This window comes from Leopardus geoffroyi, chromosome C2 (assembly GCF_018350155.1).
Source record: "Leopardus geoffroyi isolate Oge1 chromosome C2, O.geoffroyi_Oge1_pat1.0, whole genome shotgun sequence".
Taxonomy (NCBI): Eukaryota; Metazoa; Chordata; class Mammalia; order Carnivora; family Felidae; genus Leopardus; species Leopardus geoffroyi.
The window spans coordinates 94,252,501-94,279,308 of NC_059333.1; the positions used below are offsets into that span (position 1 = coordinate 94,252,501).

At 40.7% G+C, this 26,808-nt stretch overlaps 1 protein-coding gene across 6 annotated transcripts in view; it reads right to left on the reverse strand.

Moving 5' to 3' along the window:
• The window catches only part of FNDC3B (fibronectin type III domain containing 3B), a 359,057-nt gene that overhangs the window by 185,813 nt on the left and 146,436 nt on the right, over positions 1-26,808 (reverse strand). The window lies entirely within an intron of this gene.

Genomic DNA, 26,808 nt, shown 5'->3' on the forward strand with positions numbered 1-26,808 from the left:
CTACTTGCTAGATGGGATGCTGCTCATTTCATTAATCGATTAATAATGCCAATTAGATCTCTATAATTTACTCAGTTGAGGGGTTCCTGGGTGGCTCAGTCGGTTAAGAGACCCTTTCTTGATTTCAGCTCAGGTCATGATCTCACACTTTGTGAGCTCGAGCTCTGCATCAGGCTCTGCACTGACAGTACAGAGTCTGCTTGGGATTCTCTCTCTCTCTCTCTCTCTCTCTCTCTCTCTCTCTGCCTTTTCCCAGCCCCCCTCCCCTTCTCCCTCTCAATAAATAAACTTAAAAATTTTTTTGTTAATTTACCAGGTTGAATTTTTGTTATTTTTAATAACCTGTTAACGAACAGAAATCTGAATTCTGTTCCTAACAAACAGACTAAATGTAACCTCAATCCCATAAAACAATCCCTTCAGATACTTGGAGAGTTAAATCTTATCAGACCTCCTCTTCTACAAATCCACTTGGGATTTCTTTCTATAAAATGGCTTCCAGTAGAAGCCAGGTCAAGATGGATGGCTCAGGTCAAGATCCCAGGATCGGAAGATGGGAGCTTCGTATTGGGCTCCTCACTGAGTGTGGAGCCTACTTGGGATTCTCTCTCTTCTTCTCCTTCTCCCTCTGCCCCTCCCCGCGCATGTGCTCGCTTGCTCTCTCTCTCTCTCTCTCTCTCTCTCTCTCTCTCAAAAATAAATAAATAAATAAATAAATAAATAAATAAATAAATAAATAAATAAAAGACTTCCAGCTGGATTCCCATGGGTAACTCTAATAATCTACCTTTCTAAGGCCCTTTTTTAAAATCAGATTTTGGAAACACTGCAGCCTATCACTCTGTAAGTACAAGACGTGGATTACCATCATTGCACTAGCCTACTCATTGGCCGGAACAAACCACCTCTCCCCCTCACTATGACCATCTGACCAATGAGAATAAACTGTCAAATCTTCCACCCCTCTGGTAACCCATGGGCACTTGGGGACTCAATCCACTGTCATTAGGCAGAGTTGATAACAGGGTACTGACAAGTTCAAATCTGAAGGAGATCATGATGTCACTGTTTTTTCACTAAACTGCACTAGGTTATTGATATCATTTGGTATTCAAGTCAGCACTACAGTCACTATTTAAATAGATTTCATATTTATATGCTGTGAGTAATTCTTATGTTGTAGGAAATCTTTTAGATAGGTTTTTGGGTGTGTGTATGTATATTATCATATGAAATCATAACAAAGTTCACTTCACATGAAACAGTTTTATTATCTGTAACCGTAATTCAAAAGTTTCCGTAACAGAATAGTCAGGCACTAAAGGAAAAGTCTGATTTAATCAAGATACTTTTTAATCTTCAACCCCAATTTTTGCATGTGTCAGTGGCAAATTTCAGCTCTAAGAATGTATATAAAAATAATGACAAAAGGGGCACCTGGGTGGTTCAGGTGGTTTAGGGTCTGACAGCTGTCATGATCCCAGGATTATGGGATGGAGCCCCAAGTCAGGCTCCACAAGGAGCATGGAGCCTGCTTGGTATTCTCTCTCTCCCTCTTTCTCTGCCCCTCTCCCCCACTCGCATGGGCGTACTCTCTCTCTCTCTCTCTCTCTCTCTTTGAAATAAAAAATAAAAATAATGACAATGATTCTACATATGGATAACCCATCTAAAAAGCAACTAACTTCTTAGCTGACATTTCTCTTATTGGAGACAGGAAGAAGAATGCTTTCTTCCCCTAAAACTGAGTTTATTCTCCTCAATATTCACACCCATTTGGGTATTTACATAAAGAAATCTTTTCATTTTTTACACATGGCTAGAAAATTTTTTTAAAAGTACCACAAAAATGTAGACTCTTAAAAATAAATATAACAGCTTATAACGTAGTGGGGAGGAGGGTGTCTGTAAATACTTCCCTAATTAAATTTCATGAACTTTTTTGAAAGTACCAATATAATTCATGAAATATTCTGGAAAGGTTTTACTCAGAGATGCTTGCTTCTATTTGATTTTTTTACTTTAAAAAACAAAATTTTCCTTTTGTGAGAACTTGTTTCTTCATCTTACCCTAGTCTGTATGGGTTTTTTCATGAAGACTGTTGGTGGTATAATCATATTGCTATGGGCTTATAGCAACTTACAAAACTCTTAAACTGATGAGGGTCACAAAGGGATTACCCTTTTGAAAAATAAAACAAAAGTCATTTGTGTTTATTAGCAGTCCAAATCTGGAATCCCTACTTTGATCCAGTAGAATAAGAAGGGGAAAAAAATGATGCATCTTTTTTATGTATACTACAGGGTCATTCTTTTATAAATATTATTCTGCCAAATCTAGGACATCATTGGAAAGATGCAAGATTTTATATGTTACTAAAAAAGACAAAACCACTGCCTAAACTGTATTCCATTGACATTCAATCAATTGTAAGATGCTTGACAATTTAAAAGATGTTAAAATGGGAGTGGAAGTGAGAGCTTTTCATTAAAATAAAAAAAAATTTTTTTGAGTCAGAGAGAGAGCATGAGAGGGGGAGGGACAGAGAGAGAGGAGGACAGAGGATTGGAAGCAGGCTCTGCGCTGAAAGCAGTGAGCCCGGTGCGGGGCTCGAACCCATGAACCGTGAGATCATGACCTGAGCCAAAGTCAGATGCTCAACTGACTGACCCACCCAGGTGTCCCGAAGTGTGCTTTTCAAAAATTAATGAAATACAGTATACAGTTTGAGAATAAATAAAGAAATGAGCAAGTTCTTACACCTAACTTAGAGAGCTATCCAACAGTCCAAAGTTGCCCAGTGAGCACGTTAAGAGCTTCACGGACACAATCACAATATTTGGTTGTGAACAGCCCAACATGCATCATTCAAAAAACCCAGCTTTAAGTCTGGTGTCTCAGAAACCACAAAAATTCATCTCCTGCACAAAACTTTCAAAATGCATGATACAGTAGCACCTAAACACATGTATCTGACCCTTCTCTCCTTTCAACTTCAAATGAGGATCCATCACACTTTAGTTGATCTCTTATACAATATTCCTATAACCAATTCTTTCATCCTACTTTAAATACCAAGAATTTTTATATTAATTTCTTAATTATCTAAAATTTACAAAAAGATGAGTCATTATCCCCTTGAAGAGACCGGCAGTCTCACTACCCACTAAATCTAAAATTGAAGGTAATTTCTAAGATCAGCCATGAATCTAGGGTCCTCATATTCTGAACGCATACAACCATTGGTTCAGAAGTCTCAGCACAATTGGTTAGCAAAGCAAAAATTACTTTAAAAAAAGTTTGGCATCCCTGGGCAGATGGAGTATAAACAGTGCTAGGAAAGTTCCGACATCCCATAAATTCTACAATACGTCTGATTTGTATTAAAATGCCATGTCTTACAAATACATGTGTTTTCGAAAACTCAGTCTCAACCTAAGGAAAAATATTGTTTTATCCCACATTTGAAAGCATTCTACATCCCTCTTAGTCTCATTAATTCTTGGGATATAAAAACCAATAAATGATTAATACTTTCTTCTAAAAAATTAAATTATACTCCATCTTCTCCATTTGCTTCCTACCTACCCCTGACCCTGTCCCCCTACCCACAACCTCTGGATGAAGGCTATATGGGAAGGAGCTTAAGATAAATACATGTATTATTATTCATGTTTTCAAGAAGCCATTTCTGACAGTGGACAGGAAGTATGTCTACCTAACCTACGATTGCTGTAACCACATGGTAAATTAACGTTTGAACTACTATTGTTCTCTGGTGGTTGGAAGAAATGCCAGATTCCTTCAATTTGTGCTTTATCATATCCTCTGTTTTCTTGCTCCCAGGTACTCATATCTAAATATTCTTATTAGCGTCAGCCAAATGAAAGGAAATAAAAGTTCCGATTTTAACTGCCAACGTGCAGTCCTAACCTGGGCTTTACAGAATGAGAGTTACCAGGAAGTTAAAAGACAAATCTTCTCTCTAAAGACTCTGGAAAAAGAATTATTGTTAATGCCCAAGTTTTATTTAGTTATCTTTTAATGTCTCATTTTACTAAATTCACTACTCACAAAGTGATTCGCGACATCTGGAGAAGTCTAGCCTATCAAAATCTACCAAATAGAAACCTACCTAACCTAGAAGCATATGTACACAAAAGCAAAAAGTGGTCACATCTGATCCACAGATGCTTTGGTCACTTTTTCCCCCTGTCATTTCTCTTGTTGATTTGATATTTGTGGTCCATTTGCTCTCGATGATTGGGGCGGGAGTGCAAATAATACTATCAATTACTTCTACTTTTTTTTTTTTTTTAATGTTTATTTATTTTTGAGAGAGAGACAGAGAGACAGAGAGAGAGAATGAACGGGGAAGGGGCAGAGACAGAGATGCAGAATCCAAAGCAGGCTCCAGGCTCTGAGCTGTCAGCAGAGAGCTCGACGCGGGGCGGGGCTCAAACTCACGGATCCTGAGATCATGACCTGAGCCGACGTCGGACACTTAAGCAACTGAGCCACTCAAGCACCCCTCAATTACTTCTACTTTTGAGTGCATATCAGGAAAAACTAACACCAAAGAGGTTTTCTGATTTCACATAAATTAACATCTTTAGTTGCACTTTATAGACTAATCCTAAGCCAAACAGAAAAGACTGCTGAAAAATGGATGACTACTGTGAGAATATTAAGGTGGTGGTGATCATAAATGTTCAGAAAGCTGGAGTAGAGAATTCTCTGGGTGTGAGGCCAAAGCTCCACAAAAACAGGTTCAAAACGGGTGAAACAGACACAAGATACGTAAGTAAAATAAACAAAACTGACAAAGGCAAAGGCGGCCAAAACCAAGCTTCCTATAATGAGGCAGAAACCCGCACTATACTTTCTGTCACGATGTCTCTCTCGAAACAAAGGAAACTTCAACAAACTTTAGTGTTACGGCAAACCCAATACTAAAAATTCTGTAGAGGTTTCATGGGCTCAACACATTTGTAAAACTTTTTATATCAGCTACAGGGCCTACAACTACATAAAGCATCACAATATGTGTGATCTATTGATATGTTTTATAACTGATTTTGTGGAACACAGTCTCTAGGATATACTTACAAACGTACTTTTTGATGGGCTCCTAGAAATAAGTGACAAGACTTGCCTATCGCTATTCATGCAAAACTACTTTGACTCCTCTTTAGGAGTCACAGGACCTCCTCCTCTTTACTTGGTGCAACATTTCAGATGACCAGTAACTACTAAAATAACATTAGTGAGCTGCAATAAATGTAACTCCTATAAAAATCATCCTAAACTGGTCAATTTCAATAACCTCTACTGTCCCTTGAGCAAAACTAATTATGCTGCCAATAGTCACATTACCTTATAGCAGTAAAAGTCTAAAAACATTGCTTCCAAACCTTATGCTCCTTATTACTCTCTCTCATCACATCATAAAGAAATATACGGTTGAATAATTTGTATATCTGCTTTTCTTTTTTTTTTTTATGTACAGCGCACAAATGTATGCAAATAGCCTGATTTTGTACTAAAATAGCTCAAAATGATTCATTGGTTTTGAGTCGACCATCAAGATGCCAATTAAGCACTGAACAAAATGTATTATCACCCAACCTTATCTACTAGACCAGAACAATATCATTAATCAATTTACAATCATAACTACCAAGGAATAAGTTAAATCTGGAACATCTCTCTGATAAAAACAGAATCAGGAGAGGGACAAATTCCTTTACCTATAGAATACATTATCTTTCTGAAGTGATCTCAGCTTCCTAGTACTTGCATTTTGAGCAACTTTATTGTTTTATTTTTTTTTTTTAAAGTTTATTTATTTTGGGGACAGAGAGAGACAGAGCATGAATGGGGGAGGGGCAGAGAGAGAGGGAGACACAGAATCGGAAACAGGCTCCAGGCTCTGAGCCATCAGCCCAGAGCCCGACGCAGGGCTCGAACTCACGGACCGCGAGATCGTGACCTGGCTGAAGTCGGACGCTTAACCGACTGCGCCACTCAGGCGCCCCTTGAGCAACTTTAAACATTTATCCAAGCCACACTGAAAGCAAAGGAAAGGTAAATTGAAAGCTCCAAGGAGAATGCACATTTTTTTTTAACATACAGTGTTTTATTAGTTTCAGGTGTACAATATAGTGATTCCACAATTCCATACATCACCTGGTACTCATCGACAAATATACTCCTTAATCCCCATCACCTATTTAACCCATCCCCCACCCAGCTCCCCACTGGTAACCATCAATTTGTTCTCTATAGTTAAGAGTCTGTTTCTGGATTTGTCTTTTTTTTCTCCCCTTTGCTCATTTACTTCTTAAATTCCACATATGAATGAGATCATACAGTATTTGCCTTTCTCTGACTGACTTATTTTGCTTAGCATAATACTCTCTAGCTCCATCCATGTTGCTGCAAATGGCAAGATTTCATTCTTTTTTATGGCTGAATTATATTCCATTGTAGATATACAGACATAGACATAGACATATATTTAGATAAAATCACTTCTTCTTCATCCATTCATCAGTTGATGGACACTCGGGCTGCTTCTGGAGAGGGCAGGTTGCCTTAGTAGGTCCACCAGAGTAAAACAGTTAGTACAGCATAGATACTGGGGCCACGCTCTCCTAGATTTAATTCCAAGCTCCACTAGTTATTAATTGTGTGACCCTAGGCAGATTACTAAAGCCCTCTCTGTGCTTCGTTTCCTCATCTAGATGATGAAGAAAGCCACAGTTCTATAGCTGGGAAGAAGTGAGCTGGATGGAAAGTACTTAGAAGAATGCCGCCCACGTGCTTGGCTCCACAACCAGGTTAGCTGATGTCACTGCTATTATGCCACAGCCTCGGCCACCACGTCCTCCCCCGCCCCAACTGACCCTACTACTGTTCCTGTTACATTCCAGTTTTAACCAGTAAAGGTAAGGACCCAGACTTTCCTATGGGCACACGTAGTCGTGAATAAAAATATCCAGACAACAAAACTATCAGTAGCATAGCTTGGGATGGGGTGGTGATTCTGATTTTAAGGTTTTTGCTAGGTTCGGCCAAAAAACTCACAGGCCTATCTGCACATCAATGCTGATTTCGCACTGACCAAGGGAAAGCAATACGGTGTGTTACTGCGTGCGACTCTTCCTTCCCGTTCATAAAAGCATCTGTCCTTGCCATCGACTCCAACAGCCCTCTGCGTTTCCCCCCATACTTTGCCAAGCAAAATGTGCCCAGTGTTTCACGGGCTCTTGGTAATGAGGCAAGCCACAACGGACAGGTCCTGTCCATGCCATGTGCCCACTTGGTTGCACTGCTAGTCAACACTGTTGGCCCTCACCCGCCCCCACTGAGCCAAGGTTTCTGAACCTTAAAACAAACAACGGGTAATTGCAAGGAATGCCTAACCTTGCCCCAATGAGCCGTGTCCTCATGGCACACCGCTAACACCAGACCCTGCCAAACAGCAGACTTTGGGGTAGAAAGTGACCAAATTGACAACAACAATCTTGTCTCAGTTGCACCCTTTAATTTAATATAGAATAAGTTTGGAACTCTAAGATCAAAAGAGAGTTTATAAAGTAATAAAAACTTCTTTCTATCAATTACCCTTTTTTGAGATATGATTCAGGTGGAATAAAACTCTATTACTCATTCAGTAACATATTATGAATGCATTATATGCTTTGGGAGGTGCGTGGAGGTCAAAGCGAACAGAAACGAATCACGAGTTGGAAACTCAATGCCGAGCATTTTCTTCTGCTCGGGAAAAATCACGAATATTCTCACAATCCTTTCTATTTACTAAGGCAGCCCGGTTTATTTACGAAAACTTGGCCGCAAGTGGCCAGAATAAAGGCATTTCAATGGGGCTGTCTTTTACTTTCTTCCTTATTCTCTACCCCTTTCTCATTCTCCTTGAGAAGCATCTCTGGTGCATGCTTGGTTTCTAAAGGTCTGATGAGACTATGGATGCTACAGTGAATGCTGAAGTCTGAAAGAAGTATTTCTCTCTCCCTCTCTTTGAGTCAGAAAATTCTGAACACAAGAGGATCCATTCAAGGCATGATGGAGTGCCTCACAGAGGCAGCAATATGTTCACAGTTGGCAAACAGAGATCTGTTTGGACAGTGAGCACAGCCATCCACTCAGCAAACATCAGCTTTCCTATTAGTTCACGGCAGAAAGAACCAGACGCTGGCGGCCCTTCTTTCAGACTCCAACACCACTTTGGGACAAGCCTTCTAAACAAAATGCCTTTGTCCAACAGTCACAATTCAGTGGGTCCCAACGGCTTTCCTAGAAGCTATGTCTGTCTATTCACAATTGCATTCGGGCCCAAAAATCATTTGTAAAGGTCTGGAGGAAAAAACTAATGGGAACCACCCCAATTTCCATTTACAATAATAGATAAGAAATGGCTGAACAGCTTTATACCAATCAGTAAGAAAAGCAGTAGGAAAGGTACAAAACATATGGCGAATCTAATGGGCTGTCTCTTCCCTTAAGGTGCTTTTGGGAGCACGGATGTTGTTACCATTGCATTCTGGAAGAACATCAAGTATAACCTTTCAGAGGGAAGCCAGAGGAAAGATGGAGTAAATTATGTATGTGAATGTGACATCCCTTCCTGTAAGGTTTCAAAATAATATGCTTATGCAGTGTCTTAAGAACTGTCAGTCCTGAAAGATGCCATAAACTCATTAAGATGTCCAGGTCTACCCAAACTTTCACCAAATCCTGCATGACATGAGTTAAAAAAAAAAAAAAAAAGAAAAGAAAAAACCCTAAAGACAGATGACAAACTCATGGCCTGTCTTGCTTTCTCCCACTTTGGGCATGAACTTGCTGTATGACTACTTATTCCTACGTACCTGATAAGAGAAATCTGCCAAAATGTCATTTTGCTTAGTATAAATATGAAATCAAATGAAAACAGGAGTATGATACGATGTCACAGAGGAAGGTCAGAGAGGGGGCGGGCAGTGTCCCCCAGGATATTATAGTGCCCATCGCTTATAACCTATTCTCATTACTAAGTATTCCTTTATACCTTACCTCCCTATCGACATCACTTCTATATATGTCAAAAATGAAGGGTAAATCTCAGAACCCAGAAAATTCTCCATGTAACAGACTTCTAAGAGTAAACCTTCCTAGGGATGCCTTGGTGCCTCAGTTGGTTAGTCATCCGACTTTGGCTGAGGTCATGATCTCATAGTTCATGGGTTTGAGCCCCACATTGGGCTCTGTGTTGACAGCTCAGAGCCTGGAGTCTGCTTCAAATTCTGTCGGTCTCTGTCTGTCTATCTCTCTCTCTCTCTGCCCCTCCCCCACTCACACACTATCTCTCTCTCTCTCTCTCTCTCAAAAATAAATTAAACATTAAAAAAAAATTTTTAAAAAAAGAGTAAACACTCCTCCTTAGGAAAACTACTGCCAGTCAGTCTATGGCTTGTTTTTTGGTACCGTCTAGGAGTTTTCACATTTTTAAAGGTTGTAAAAGAAATAAAGAGGAATATGCATCAGAGACCATACATCTGCAAGATATTTACTTTCTTGTCCTTTGTAGAAAGTTTGCCAATGTTGTAGCAAATCATTAAAAAGCCTCAAATAGGGGAGCCTGGGTAGCTCAGTCAGTTAAGCGTCCAACTCTTGATTTCAGCTCAGGTCACGATCTCACAGTTTGTGAAATGGAGCCCGAGTGGGGCTCTGCACTGACAGTGCAGAACCTGCTTGGGATTCTCTCTCTCTCCCCCTCCCCAGCTTGCTCATAAGCTCTACATAAACAAACCAACATTGTTTTAAGAAAGCCTCAAATAGGGACGCCTATTGGCTTAGTCGGTTGAACGTCTGGCTCTCGATTTGGGTTCAGGTCCTGATCTCACAGTTTGTGGGATTGAGCCCTGGATAGGACTCTGCTTAGGATCCTCTCTCTCTCTCTGCCCCTCCCCTGTTCATGTTTGCTCACTCGCTCTCTCTCTCAAAATAAATACATAAACTTTTAAAAAGCCTCAAATAATAATTCGAGATTCTATTTAAGCCAAATCATGAATGTGAAGCCCACTTATGACTGTGCTTTCAAATAATCTCTTCCAGGGTTCGAGGATCTAGAGACTCAGGACAAGATGAACATGACAGAATTGAGGACAGAAGGACCCCGGCCAGGATTCCACTGATTCAACTGCAGAGGGTTGATAAGACAATCCTATTCTACAGCTTCATAATAAGACAAATTCTTTATTCTTTGGAAACGTACCTAACAAACCACTCAAGATGGAGAATTCCTCACTTACAAAATCAGGAATCATTACCGCTTGCCCTTGTAAAAGGGTGTTAGTTGAATCAAGTGAGTCAAAGAATATGAAAGAGAGTACCTAAGAGAGGGTGAGAGAGATCTTTGTATCACATGAGGCCCTCTGGTTTTCTTATAGAATATGCCAAAGGAAATCCTGAACAAATAAAAGAGAAGGCAAGGCAGAAGGCTTTACAAGACTTCTTTTGTTATTTCCTACGTGCACAAATCCAACCTCAGGTAGCTATCTTTTTCAGTGAATAAAGGAAAGAGGCTTTTTATGAAGGCAAATACTTAGTAAAGCCCAAACATCTAACCTACAAGCTAAAGAGTCATTAAAAAGAGGGAGGAAATAAAAGATAATTAGAAATTCCAGATGCTATAACTCCAAGTTCTACCTCAAGATGGCCGACTCAACTTAGTCTGGGAATCCGACAAATGTGATTTGCCAGCTCCATTGCAGTTCAGTTGCCTTTTAAGGATGGTCAAGATCAAGTCTCAAATTTTTGTACACTCAAGGGTTTATTTGAGAAGGCTGCCAATTTTTTCGAAACTGATCATACACATACACACGCTACTTCAAGTACGACTCATATCCAAGTGATTGCATCATGCAAAAACTCATGAAGCAGAGTTGCCAGCTAAAAGAGACAGGACACACTCCGTTAAAGTTGCATTTCAGATACAAAATAATTTTTCATGTAACTATGATCCAAAGTAATTTTTTTGTATATAAAATTTCTTGTATATATTACCTGTATATATCAAATCCAACTTTAACTGGATATCCTCTATTTTTACTTGCTAAATCTGGCAACGGTACATGAAGAGTGAAGGGAAACCCTGCGTCTGTTAAACAGCTGCCATTTTGTAACACTCTTTAGGCTGGAAGGTGAGAAACAGGTGAGGATGACTTAGACTCTCAATCCGTCAGCAATTTGTGCAAAGAATGCTACAGAAAAGCAGTTAAAGACACAGCAGGAGACTCTCATTGTCTCATTCAAACAACCACAGGGAAATAAAACGCCCAGGACTGGGAAATCCTCAAGAAGTGCGGACTTACCTTACAGTGCTGCTCTGAGCTCTCATGAGGTCACCCTCACAAGAAAAACAGCGGCAGAAGGGTACCGCTAGGGAGCTAACTAAAAGGCCCACTCCACTCTCACCCTCCTGGCAGACACACACTGCCCACATCCCTAATGTGTCCAAGTAGCAGTGTTACAGTATTTTGGTAAAGGGAGAAAGAAACGAGAAGAAACCCCACAGATACTAAAAGGTCTGGAAAGCAGCCAGAATCTGGGTGGAAAAACTCTACCCTGCACTTTCCCCGCTGGGGCTATGGCTTTCTCGAGAGAGGCACTCAGCCAGAACCCAGCCCCTACGATACGTTTCCAATGGAAGCGTTAACAGAACTTCACTGTAGGAGCCCTTAGAGAGACTGGAGGCAACAGGGAGCTCTGAAAACATGGCTGGCCCCAACATCCACACGGGGATAAGATCATAAGCATAAAAATTCTGAAGCGTTGTTCAAATAAATCCACCAAGAAGCTGGTGTTAGCTAACAAGTGCTGTTCAAACTCTAAACTTGTGCTCACATTTGCGTATGGGAGCAATTATGTTGACAACAATTGCCACAAAGATAGCCCTTTTATTAAAAATTAAATAACAGCAAAGGTACTTAGGTATACTTCTGAAAAAAATATTTACTGCTTCAAATGCTCCTTGCTCCTCTCCCCAGACTACAAGATCATTTTTGCCCGGCTCTCAGGGATAGTTTTACGTTTCTAACTAAGCCAGTAAGCTGAGGGCACATACACCATTGCATTCATGTGTTTAAACTCAATTCAAATGACAAAAAAAACAAAAAAAAAGAGAAGCAATTATTAACACAACAGTGTGGTCAGTAACAGTGTTGTCAAAAATAAAATATTCCTAACAGCTACCACTCCTTCGCTTGGCATATTAAAAACATGAAAATAGTACTTCATATTACTTCTTCCCTTTCCTGTTCCCTATCCCCGAGCTAGGCATCCCAGGGTCCGGTGGTCAGCCTGCCATGGGGAGTGAAAGCTGGAGTGGGAGGAGGAGGAAGTCCAGGGGGGGAAACGCTCCAGCACAGAGCATCCACATGAGAGGGTGGCCTAGCATGGGGATCAGGAGACCAGGTTGAAGAAAATATCAAGCATGGTGGCAACTTGGAACTGTATCAGAGCCTGAGCAGGGCAAGGAGGGAGTCTGGGGAATCAGAGCCCAAGGGGTAAGACAGGGGAAGCACTGTGAGGCTGACTACATGTGGAGGGAGACAGATTTCTCACTATCAAAGAAGAGTTTTATAGAAACGTGGTAAGGAAAATTAAAATGAACCCTTGGTTTTGGATTAGAACTGGATGTTATCAGAGCAAACACAGATTTACATGTATACACACACACATATGTGTGTGTATATACATTGCACATACAACAGATATTATACATATATTCAAATATTCAAATATTATATATATACATTCAAATATTCAAATGTATGTATGTATGTATACACACATTATGTATATATATATACATTCAAATATTCTCCAGCCCTGAACACAGTCTTGGAGAGATGCAACCCCCACAGTAACAGACGCACATACTACCCAGATTTTGGCTTCTAAATACCATCTTCTTCTAAAAGAAACCAGGAATTCCTAGGAAATGGTTAATTCAGGACTATGGCAGGAAAATTTCAAGACAAACCTGGAAGATCTTTTTGTGCCAGAAAGGAAGTGCTCAAAAAATGATGGGGACATGTTAAAAGGACACATAAGATGCCTGGAAGAGATTTTATGTGAGCATCAAAATAAATGACATTACTGATGGATTATAACCCACTGAATTAAACCAAAACCATGATGTGACTCTTAATCTCAGGGTCATGAGTTCGAGCCCCACACTGGGCATGGAGCCTACTTTAAATAAATAAGTAAATAAGCAAACCAAAACCATGTGTCTGAACTAGAATGAACAAATGAGTAAATGGACATTTTGACACTGACTTATTTACATTCCTACAAAATACTTATTGCAAAGGGAAAATGAGAAAATCTGTAAGAGAGAAGACTGGCAGATGCCCAACAAGTGCCAGAAGGCATTCTATTTGTATTTGTAACAATTATGTTAAGTCTGAGGCTGTTTCATAAATTTTAAAGAATCATTTTTTAAAGAGAGGAAAGTGATGGCTTAAAGCATATATTTAACCCCACCAAACATGTAAACAATGTCCACTTACTTTCTCCTGAGAGCTCTTGAGGCTTTCTCAGGGAAAAGAGAAAAGGGAGATGTTCTCATTGGTGTGGTCCATTCTGATTTTATCACACTTTAAGGCTGTCCTTAAACTCGCGATCCCCTTCTTCTGTTCAGAATGGAATCTCTCACCATGCACACGCAGAGTTCAGATCACAGAGCTAGGCACAACTGGAGACATCAACCAAATCCCACCTCTACCCCTCCATTTTACAGATGAGAAAACCGAGGCCCCAGAAAGACCAAGGGGTAACACCAAACTCAAGGAAAGAGGAAAAATGGCAAATAGAAAGCAACTATAAAAAGTGAAACATCAAAGAAACATTTATGAAATGTGAAAGCTCGGGGCGCCTGGGTGGCTCAGTCTGTTAAGTGTCCGACTTCAGCTCCGGTCATGATCTCGCAGTTTGTGAGTTCGAGCCCTGCATCGGGCTCTGTGCTGACAGCTCAGAGCCTGGAGCCTGCTTCGGATTCTGTGTCTCCCCCTCTCTCTGCCCCTTCCCTGCTCATGCTCTGTGTCTCTCTGTCTCTCAATAATAAATAAATCTTAAAAAAAAAAATTATAAAATGTGAAAGCTCTTCTCAGCAATCGAAAGCTTTCATGTGGGAGGCCTTGTCTTAAAGGGAGGCCTTTAAGATTTGAAGGAACAACTCACAGTGCCCTAAAAATGTCCTCTATAACAATAATTACCATTGCACATTTATGAAGGCTCACACTATGTGCCAAAAATCATGCTAAGTGTTCCACATAATCTCGTTTAATCCTCACAGCTCTGCAAGGTAGAAATTTATCATCCCTCTTTTACTGTGGAGGAAATTAAGGAGTAGAGTCATTATGTAACTCATTTAAGGTCAGAAAGTTTGAGACAGAAGACCCAAAACTGAACCCAGGCAGCCTGACTTCTGAAACCTGGGCTCTGAAAGTGCTTGCACCCAGTCCTGGGGGCCCGATTGGTCCGCCACGCCTGTGCGACCGCCTCGTGATTTAACGGGTACTATTCTGAGCAGGCTGGTGTCAAAGGGGAATGAACTCCTTTGGCATTCTCCATGTGGACAGTAGTCCAGAACAAGGATTCTCAAAACGTGATTTGCTACAAACCAGCACGTCAAAGATGCGGGAATTCGAAGAAATGAATATGGAGGAAACTGAAGTTACCCGCCCAGACGATAAACAGTCTACAGCACAGCTTCTCGGATCCCGTAACACGTTAACGTGTGGCGTAGAGCTCGAAAAATCTGCAGTGATGACAAAGTTATCTAAGAAACTTTTGCCATGAAGCGAAAGCAGCAAGAGCCAGATCCCTGCCCTGCATGGGATTCTTCACCTAACAAGTCTCGGTACATTTCAAAACATGCTACAGAGTGTAGGGTTTGTTTCCTTACAAACTCATTTCATAGCAAGAGCAATTTCTAGCAAGTGACTAAAATCATTTCACACATTTTTTTCTCACAGACTCCATCCAAACGCTCATCTACACATTGTAAAGGCACTGCCAAGAGTCAGTCCCTGAAAACAAAAACGGAATGCAAAGTTAAGGAGGAAAAGAAATACCTACCATTCAATACACAAATGGTTCCAACCTCATACTAGTATGAATAGCTTTGTATCTTGGATCACGACTTTTTGAAAAAAATGACTAGAGGTCATGATTTAATTTAAAGTAACTTGGACTTTCTTTTATGTCAACTTTTACAGACCCAGGTTTGTTTCTCCTCCTGATGAAAAATTAGTTATAACCTGGGAAACAAATTCTGTAAAGGTCCCTCGTAGCTCTGATTAACCACCTCCCAGCAGTGCTAAGGAAGCCTGAGAAGCCATTGCTTCACCAAGGCAACCTGATAACATAACAGGTTTCTTAGCAACATGGTAGTCAGAGTAACCATTCACCATGGTATTAGAATTAGGTTACCCACCCGGGTAGAGGCCAAAGGAATAATTTAAACTCATTAAATCTATAGGCCCAAGGTAACAAGAAAAACACAAAATTTTTGAATACCATTTGTGGTTCACCTATGAAATTAAGTTCTTATGTGACTTTTCAGCACTACAGTAGATACGTAGATATTTAGAAACGTAATTCCCAAATGTAAAACAATCCTTAATGTTTTTAATACCTTTTTTTAAAAAGAAATTTGGAGCTGGCTATATGATCTATGTTACAAGTAGAGTCTTTTCAATAGAGTATTTTTTCACCAACAGTGAAAACTTAACAGGGCAAGGTATAATTCTGATGAGAAGATTTTATAGAAGCGGAAAGTTATAATCCAAATACAAAAAACAAAAACTTTAGAGTGTGTATGCAAGTACTCTTAATAAATAAATAACAAAATAACAAATAAATAACAAAAAATCATGATGATTTCCAATTCATTAAAAACATCTATGAAACAAAAGAGTGATAATTTACTTTTAAAGTCAAATACTTATATAACCATTGGCTCACATATTACAGAAGGTTAATAAATGTTCTATGGATGGAAAGAAATAAATTCATAATTTATATAAATGCCACTTTCCAAAAGCTACAGCAGAGATTGTTTGTGTTGGGAAAATATAGGTTTAAAATTGCACTCAAGAGTTACATGAGCTATTCAGTTTTACGGTCCTTGCAACCCCAGTCATTTCCATCGTACTTAAGATTACTTAAGAATTCATAAAAATAGAATGTTTTTCACAAATGCTATGCTTTCACGTTGGGAGCTTTTCAGTCTCATCTCACCCACTGAAAGAATATTCCAAAAGAAATATAAGCCTGATTATCAAATGTGACTGTTATCTTTCATAATGACACATAATCTCTCTCATAATTGTATAGTGTAGATCCTGCCTTATATATTATTTCACATGGCAGGTAAGTCATCTAAGGCAAGAATCACACATTTCCATTTTTATAGCTCTTGAAGCACCTGCTAGAGAACCTGGCAAACAGGAGGACCTCACTAATGGCTGCTGACCGGACAAATGCTTGAATCAGTACCACTCCACAACAGTGTAACTCTTAAGACAATTTTGTAAATTTTGCCTGTTCACCCATAATTATTTTTCTTTGCCATTCACCTCTCAGTGTAAGCACTTCATTTATAAACGTGATGCAAATTTTGAGAAGCTTTAATTGATCTTCCTTTTGGGGCAATACCTTGAGTCATCACAGTTTCCTCACAAGGACTCGTTTCTAGACATCAAAAACATCTTCCCTTCCATCAAAGAGTCCCAGAACGAGAAGCAAGAAAGACACCAGGCCAAGCAAACCCAGACAAAATGCAGGCATCCCAAACCCTACACGAGTCCAGCAGTGGTGGAGAAGGGCAGAGGTGCCCCCGGCCAGCAACCAAAATGCGATGGGAGCATGTGGAACAGGAAGCGTCACCAAGCACAAGATTACAAATCAACAAGTAGGCGCTATCAGCCAAAAAAAAAAAAAAAGCCATTCAACATAATCAATCTACTAAACACAGAGTAACACGACCCAGACTCTGTATTAGAGTAGCACCCTGCAGTACCTTTTAATATATGGAGACTAACAACCCAAGTATCACGGAAAAAAAACAACGATAGTGCAAGTGAGAAAGAAGGTCAGAGGAAGAGGACAGAGAGAAGAGAGACTGCAGCCTGGCATTTAACACTGGTAACACAAGATTACAGATTTGGAGAGGAGTCGAAAGACAGAAATGAGAAACGAACAATCACCAGTATACCCTTACGACATTCACTGCTTTGCAAATACACTGCATTCTCCTTGATGTTGACACTCTAGACAATGAATTCTTCCAAATAATCACCGGAGTTCTGAAGACGTTGTTGTTTCTAGCCTGAAATAACTGATTTGATACATCCAACCTGGTTGGATAAGAATTTATATTTCCGGAGCTCTGAAGTGAAGTCCTTGTAACCATAATATGTACGCCAGGGGCTATAGGCTCTTCAGAGGGGAAATACTAAAAGTCAGATGAAGTCAGGAGTTGTAATCAACTATAATTGGAGAATATAAAAGTCAAAATAAAATAGGGGATAAGATACCTACAGAATTAATCCTTCCTGAATAAATACAGTGAGCACACCCAACAACAGAAAGGCAAATTAGTGAATTGGTACCAGTACTTATAAAACAGTCTTCTGAGAGGGGCACCTGGGAGGCTCAGTTGGTTGAGCATCCGACTTCGGTTCAGGTCACGATCTCACAGTTTGTGAGTTCAAGCCTCATGTCGGGTTCTGTGCTGACAGCTCAGAGCCTGGAGCCTGCTTCGGATTCTGTGTCTCCCTCTCTCTCTGTTCCTCCCCCGCTCACACTCTGTCTCTCTCAAAAATAAATAAATAAACATTAAAAACAAAACAAACAAAAAGTCTTCTGCAAATATGATTATGAGGAATTGGTTTTCCAGAGCCTGGTCACAAACCCTACCTCCGTCTTCCCATGTATGCTTAAAATTGAGTTTTCTACCCTGTGAAACCAAGAATCACATTGTTACATTAGGAGAAACAGTAGATCTGGCAACATGTATGTCACACGCACCATCTCTGACCCCAATCCAAGGCCATGGCAGACCTCACCAAACGCTGCACCTTTCCCACTGAGCCCACAGGGTGTTTCTGGATCCTGCATTCAGCACTCCAGTCAACGACAATCAGTTGGTTGTGAGTTGGCAGGAAAGTTGAAACTTCATTGTCCTTGCTACAAAACAGACAGTGCTTGAAAGTCTGGATTTGAAACCTAGATCTACCACTTAAATAGTCTGCATAAGCTCTGAGCAACTCAGGCCTTCTAACCTCTAGAATGGGTCGATGAGGAGGACAGTGATGACAGGGTCAACTCTTACAGTATTAACAGTGATGGTTGAGAGTAAGCCAATGTTTACTATGTGTTAAGTTCCTCTAAGACACTCCCACTGCCCCCAAAATATACCACTGTGTTCAGATTTAATAACAACACATACATCAAATACTGATACAACACGAAGTGACTCTGTGAGTTTCATAGTGAGGACTAAGACTAAAAAACAGTAACAATACACACAGACACAGGAGCAAACTCAGTGAGATGAGGCCAAAAGGACTCAGTCTGCAAGCATCATCAGCTGTATGCTGTGTGATCTTAGGCAAATTACACAGCTTCTTTGAGCCTCAGTCCCTTCACCTGGAAAATAAAGGGGGTTGGCTATTTACTCCTAAAATTGCATGATCTTATAAGTGAAATGAGATTATATATGTAAAGGTAATTTCAGGTTCACTGCTTTATCATGAAACAAAACACAATCACTATCAAACCACAATCAAATTTCTGAATATTTAATCCTCAACCTCTCCCCACCCAGATGTTACACTGAATGAACTTACTACCCATCACTGTTTAGTTTAACCTATCCAATTACACCTAATAGTATTTACAGGGATGAAACTTACAAACTGACCACAGAAAGAAAGGAATTTCCTAACAAATGCTGTGTGAAACACTGTGATGCCGTAGTTTCCAAGAACACTGGAAGTATTTCCACCTTAACCTCTGGTGGCTCCCATAGTTTGTGGGTCACCGGTAGCCTTTCTAAGAAGGTTTACATTTGAGACTGTGTAATTTTAAAACCCCAGGAAAGGACAGCTCGCTGTAGGAATCCCACGGTGTTTCCGAACCGCAGCCATTCCCACAGCGTCACGCTCACTGACCTTTATTCTGTTCACCCCAGCCCTGTTTGCCTGGGGCCTCGCACCTTATAAAGCACCTTTATAAAGGATCAGACACTCAGAGCAGGCTGGACTCACAAGACAGAAACAAGGCTCCGGGAGGAAGGAGACATGGTTTCAAGCAGCGGGTGTGAAGCCATGTGGCCTGGGCTGGTAATCCCACTCCCTTTCTCACCAGCTGTGAATCTGGTCAAGTACCTAACTTACCAAGACACACTGAGCAACCTCAGTTGCTAAGTATTTGAGAATAATAAACGATCACAATTAAACTAGCTCCTTGGTGTTACCCCATTCCAAACAATGTAAGAAACATAACTGAACGATGTGATTTTTGAAGAAAGCAAATAGGCAAATTTATTCAAAACACTAGTTTCCTGGGACTATCACTTATCATTAGATTTAAGAAGGCACTGCTTTCATACTCCAAAAATGGAAACGACTACCTTGTTGCCATGGTGAGCCCCTGTTGAGGTGGGAGCACCTTGTCAGAGAGAATTTGAAATAGAATGCAGTTAATTCTCAATGACGGGTGTTGTGGAGGAGACATCAGCAGAAAGGTAGAGGCGGGACAAGATGTCCTCTAACAAACCTGCCCTAAGTGAACATTTGTTTTCACGCATCTTGAAAAATAAGTGTCAATGACAATATTGTAATGGAACTTTTTTTTAAAAACAAATTTCCCCTTCTAAAATGGCACCATGATACAAAGCAAACTATATCTTAGAAAAAAGAACAATTGTAGGGTACCTGGGTGACTCAGTTGGTTAAGTGTCTGACTCTTGATTTAGGCTCAGGTCATGATCTCACGGTGAGACTGAGCCCCGCGTCCCGTTCTGCACTGACAGCACTGAGTCTGCTCGGGATTCTCTCTCTCCCTGCCCCTCTCCACTCTCTCTCTCTGCCTCAAAATAAATAAATAAACTTAAAAACAAACAAACAATTGTGAATATCCCATTATTATGATTAAAATTTACAAACTTCAGGCAAGTTCACTGTTCTCTGGAAGCAAATATTAATGCTAATAAAACTACAGTTCCCCAACTATAAAAAACATAGGAAATAAAGTTTAAATGCTTCCCTTCCCACTGACATGGTTCATTGCTAGAGCCCTTCTTCCAATAGTAGGGGAAACACCTGGAAGTGATAAAACAAGAGAGAACAAAAGACAATGATCTAAATGAGTGCAAACTGCACAACGCAACGTAAAATGTTGCAAGGTAGGGGGCGCCTGGGTGGCTCAGTCGGTTAAGCGGCCGACTTCAGCTCAGGTCATGATCTCGCGGTCCGTGAGTTCAAGCCCCGCATCGGGCTCTGTGCTGACAGCTCAGAGCCTGGAGCCTGTTTCGGATTCTGTGTCTCCCTCTCTCTGACCCTCCCCCGTTCATGTTCTGTCTCTCTCTGTCTCAAAAATAAATAAACGTTAAAAAAAAAAAATTCAAAAAAAAAATGTTGCAAGGTAGGTAAGACACCCGGGGCACAGTGAAGAAAGGAGGTGTGATAAGACCTTCACATTTTAGGAGGAGGTTGGGGCCCTTGAGGCATGGAACCGAACACAAAGACCAGAAGACAAGATGCCCAGGGTATGCAATCAGTATAGCTCACAGGCTTGAAATCTTTCCAACCTAAACTCAACACCAGCACTCGAAACATGAAAAAGCAAGGCCCTACCCATATCACAATAGTACCACTTAGCAGTGCTTTAAAAACTTTGCTTAAAAATGAAAAATGAGGTTTTAGGGGTGCCTGGGTGGCTCAGTCAGTTAAGCATACAACTTTGGCTCAGGCCATGACCTTACAGGTCGTGGGTTCGAGCCCCGCGCTGGCTCTGGGCAGATAGCTCAGAGCCTGGAGCCTGCTTCAGATTCTTTGTCTCCTTCTTTCTCTGCCCCTCCCCCACTTGCACACTCTCTTTCCCAAAAATAAACATAAATAAATAAATAAATAAATAAATAAGAGGCTTTAACTGTAACTCAGTGTAGGCTGAGTTCTAAATAATAGCAATAAAAACAAGAGGTTGACCAAACACATCTGTAGTACATCTTCAGGCTGAAATTCATGGAAGATGGTTTAAAAGTTATAGAAATAACTGAAACAATGATGTCTGAAATTTTTAGTATTTTAATTACACATTCTCCGGAACTGATCTCTAATTCGTGTATTAAAACAATCATTCCTCCAATAGGTACTGAGTGCCCAAGCGCCAAGCATTGCCCTGAGTGACATGCAGGGGAACAAAACCCCCAACACTGCTACTTACACAAAGCTCACCTCTTTGGCTGGGTTGGCCACAGTGGTGTAACAGTCGATCACTAATACAGTAATTCTGTTACACATTACTACTACCCAACAAATAGGCAGGGGCCAAGAAATGTTTTCACCTAAGACAACTGCATTCATTTTTCGAAACAAATAGAATTCTTTTGAAGTTTTACTTATTTTAGTAATCTCTGTACCCAGTGTAGGACTCGAACTCATAACTCCAAGATCAAGACTTGCGTGCTCTTCGGACTGAGCCAACCAGGTGCCCCCTAAATAACAGAATTTTTTATAATAGGATTTTTAAGGTGCTCCTTTAAAAGGAGCAACACAGGGGTGCCTGGGTGAATCAATCAGTTAAGGGACTGACCTCAGCTCAGGTCATGATCTCATGGTTCGTGAGTTCAAGCCCCGCATCGAGCTCTGTGCTCACAGCTCAGAGCCTGGCGCCTGCTTCCGATTCTGTGTCTCCCTCTCTCTCTCTGCCCCTCCCCTTCTCATGCTCTCTCTCTCTCTCTCTCTCTCTCTCAAAAATAAACAGTTTTTTGTTTTTTTTTTTTTTAAAGGAGCAACACATATAAAAAGAAGGCAGTTCTACAAACACTTTTGGACAGAAGAACACACGCAGCTGATCATCTCAACTAAGATATAGAGAAGTCAGCCCTACACTTCTGAAACCTCAGGACAATGACTGCACATGGAGTTCTTCTCGGAGGTGAGCCACTGTGCGGTATCCCGGAAGAACTCATTTAGAAGAACCAGTAAGTACGTCACCACCTGGCACAATAATGGAGACAAGACCTTACGAGAGTCCCCCACCTCCAGCTGCTAAGTGAGTTAAAAAAACAAAAAGTGAGTTAAATCAGGTTGTCAGGGACGGCTTTGGCTTTGAAACTCAAGTCAGACACGCTGTGAGCCACGTAACCTCTTTGGGTTGTCGGCGAGAACACTGAAAAGCCACAGTGCAGTGCTTGTTTGGAGACACAGTGGTAACGTAGCTCACCGAGAGTAGGAGAGAGAACAGGCTGAGGAAGAGAACGCTGACATGGAAAAATCTTTGGCCTCGGCCTCTCTGCACCCTCTCGTGTGTTGAAGAGAAAAGCAAAGACAGGGGAGGTGCTACAGGAGGACACGCAGAATATCCATTATTCTTCTCCCCTCTATTTCACTTTCTCATGCTGGCGGAGGATTTGTAAGACAGGAATAAGAAGAGCACAGTGCCAAGGCACTAGAAGTCAGAAATTTGGGGACATGGCACGTGCATCTTCCCCCTTGTCAAGTTTATGCAGTTTGTCAGGCTTTTCTAAGACCGGGGGTGCCGTCAATGAGTCTGGGGGTGTTTTCGAGGAGGGGACCCATAAATGTGCCCTACCCATCAATCTTTAAATATCTGACTGAGTAAAGCAAGCATCTGAGATGCTTTTTGAAGGACTTTGCCACAATGCTCAAATCCCAAATTGGGAGGGGTTTTTCTAAAATACTGCATAGAGGTGAGGAGACGAACATATGCAATCCCAAATTTTATTCAGACTTTAAAAAGAAACAGACAACAATTCATGAACGACACAGTTACTTTGGCCAGGCTCCATAAGTTAAAAAAAAAACCACGGCAGATAGAACATCACAGAGGGAGAAGTTTCCATCACTGGAGGACGGGAGTGAGGCAAGGAATTCTAAGAACAATTAATTCATGGAGATTCTCTAAGCTCCCCAACTTTGGAAAGCCCTACTTCAGCTTTCTTCCTCTTCTAGCCTCAGCATCTACAATCAAGTTTTTGTCACGTAGAGTCATTCTCCTTTTTTTAAAATCTCCGTCTCCGAGTAAAACAGAAGGTACAGTCTCCAAAAGCAGTGATCGCTTGCAAGAGCTAGCAATTCAGTAAGAATTCAATATACACCTAGTATATTAAATTTTTTAGAGCGAAGCAAAGAAGGCACAAAATCTACATTAAGTCAGTGCAGTATAATTACTTCCTTGTAATTAAAAAGCACAGTGAAAACCTTAGGCAAATTATTTTTCTTTGTTAGGAATTAAATTACCAATACAAGGTTCACAGAGCCCATTGGCCTGTTTTCTGGCAACAGCAGGGAAATCTTCCTGTAACTATGATAAACATATTCTAAGTAAAATGGTACAAGGTAACATGAAATGCTGCAAATACGAGGGAATTAAGTTTTGCTCCTGAGTTTTTAAAATAAAACATTTCCTTTCAAGTCTCAATAAGAGAGAGATCACTGCAAAAGAACTTAACTCCAACTTTAAACACTTGAAAAGAAGATAAATACAGTCTGTAAAAGAACTGAGTGTCTCCAGCTCTCTCAAAATAAGAATGCAAGTAATGAAAACAGAAATGTTCTGCTTTTTTTGCACAAATAATTTTTCAGAGGTGAGACCTACACAGGATTAGGTGTCTTCTGTGTCTATCTGGATTGCTCATCTATCGATTTCTAGGCTATCAGGCTAATCGATGGATATGGTGAGAGGCAGAAAAATGGCCAGAAACAGGCCAGGACATTTTTTTCTAAGACTATCTAGTAGAAAGATATGGGAATTCCTTTCTCTCTCTCTCTCTCTCTCTCTCTCTCTCTCTCTCTCTCTCTTTTTTTTTTTTCTTTTTAAGAGAAAGAGTATATGAGCAGGGGAGAGGGGCGGGGTGGGGGGGGATGGAGAAGGAGGGAGAGAGAGAGAGGACGGAAGAGGGAGAGAAAGAATCTTAAGCAGGTTCCATGCTTGATTCCACGACCCTGGGATCATGATGTGAGCTGAAATCAGGAGTAGGATGCTTACCCAACTGAGCCCCCCAGCCTCTCCAGCCTTTTATAAATGAAAAGGTCATGTGTCACATGAAAAGATACCAGGAAATGGACACAACCTATTAAAGAGCCAACCAAGCAGACCATGGAGCGGAGAGGGTCTTCTTGACAGATCAATGTTCCTGACAAAAGGAACTGATGAGAGCACACACCTTCAAAATGGCAAACAGTAATGGCCCTTGTCTACCATCCTGGAAAAAAAATTTTTTTCTACAGGTAGTATTTCACTACTCAGGCACCAATTTTCAGAACAGTCACAACATTCATTCTTAATATTTGAATTTTGGTCTATTTTTTTCTTCTTTACTTCTAAATCTTAAAAACTTTATTTGTGGAACAGGTGGTTGGCTGTGCTTATGAAGTGATCAAACTGAAAGGCTACACATCCTGGGCCACTGGACTGTCTGTGGCAATTTTGGCAGAAGTATTGTGAAGAATCTTAAGTGGGTGTGCATTCAATTTCCACCGTGATAAGGGTCTCTATGGAATAATAGATGATGTCTTCCCTGGTGTTCCTTGCATCATGGGGCAGAATGGAATCACAGATGTTGTGAAGGTGACAGACTCCTGGGGAAGGGCCCGTCTGAAGAAGAGCACAGACACATTTTGCAGGATCCAGAAAGAGCTGCAGTTTTGAAGCCTTCAAATCCTGGGACACTTCACTGTCTACGCTACAACCGGATTTTAGTTGGGGGTTGTACATATTGTTCTTTTTACGTGATCAGTGACTCAGGCAGTAATATTAAAAGGGGCTAGGAAAAACACCAGTTTCCTAACATTACAAACAGGAACGGTTCACAAAACCGTGCAGCTATATCCTGACGCTGGATGGTTCCTATCTGGTGCAGTCCTAACCCGATTAATGCAAAAGCGGCTCCCCCACCCTTTGGAGGCACCACCACCAAGGCTGCATATGCTACAGTTGGTTGCTCTTCAAACCAGACCTGTGTTTAAAATGTGTGTCACAGAACTTCTAGTTCCCTCAGAACACCTACACCAACTTTTTTCTGCAATCGCATCCTGGGATCCGACATATAAATCCAATAATGCCTGTATTGTGTGTAACTGCTCTAAAGGATGTTATTTTGTGTACTGTATGCATCGGGATGGTTACATTGCCATAGGGTCTAAAAAGAAACATCTGCATAGAAACAAAGCAATCAACTATCCAAGCGGCACACCAACTAAAACAAACATTGAACAGTGAAAGAAAATTCATACGTGAGAATTATTAGCAAAAGGGGTAACAGAGGAGATCTGTGATACTAGAGGAGATACTAGTGAAATAATTTTAAAATAGTACTTCCTAGTTGGTTCAGTCGGTCAAATGTCCGACTTCGGCTCAGATCGTGATCTCGTGGTCTGTGGGTTCAAACCCCATGTCGGGCTCAGTGCTGACAGCTCAGAGCCTGGGACCTGCTTCGTATTCTGTGCCCCCCCCCACCCCTCCCCTGCTTGCACTCTCTGTCTCAAAAATAAACATTAAAAAAATAATAATTTAAAATAGTATTTCCTAAAGCAAAGGAAAACCCCAGAGGAAAATTTCTCACAACTGTGATCTGAAACGCTGGTATTGTAGCTCGGGAATAACTGGACAGTGCTCCCAACATCTAAACCTTCATCTCCTTCACAATTACGTCTGTTGGGTCACATTGCCCTGTGAGATATACAAATTAGCCTTTCTAGTCTGCAGGCTGGCAAGCCAATTTGCCAGTAACATCACCATCTCACTTAAAATTTGAAACTTTACTGATCCTGAATTTTTTTTAAAGGCCTGATTTTTTTTTTTTCCTTGCCTTTTGCTCATACTGCCCAAGGATGTCAACAGAACCAAAGACTGGAAAAGGATCTCATATTTTTCTAAGTTTTGCCAGAAAGCACACCCCTTCATCCCTCTTAACCAATGCTGTTTGCTTCAAAGCCATTACCACCTCTGGTGACGGTGTATGTTTATTCATTTAATTCTTTACTGTCTGTTTCATCCTGTTGGTTCTACTTCCTGTTGTCTTCTCAGTACAGAGAACCATGAATAACATGGTCAGAGCTCATTAGTATGAGCTGAATGAAAGAACAATGCAAGAAGTACCAAAGATCAAAAGTCAAGGTTTTGAGGTCAATGGAGACCTGGGCTCAAATTTCCACACAAATTCCAAAGAGCAACCGCCCCGGGTTCAAATATCCATCCCTTAACAGTTATTTGACTTCAGATAAATTGCTTATAATTTCTACATTTCCATTTCGTCATTTGTACTTTAAATAACAGCGCTTTATCGCAAAGTAATTATGGGGATCAGAAGCAGGCTACACACTTAGCCACGTACCCAGCATACACTAAGTATGAATAGAAGTCAGCTGGTGGTATTAATGCCGATCACTATGCCAAAATGGGGGTCGGCGTGGGGAGGGGGACAACGCAAAAAATCCTTAGTCTCCATGTAACCGTTTAATAATCTTATAATGTAGCTG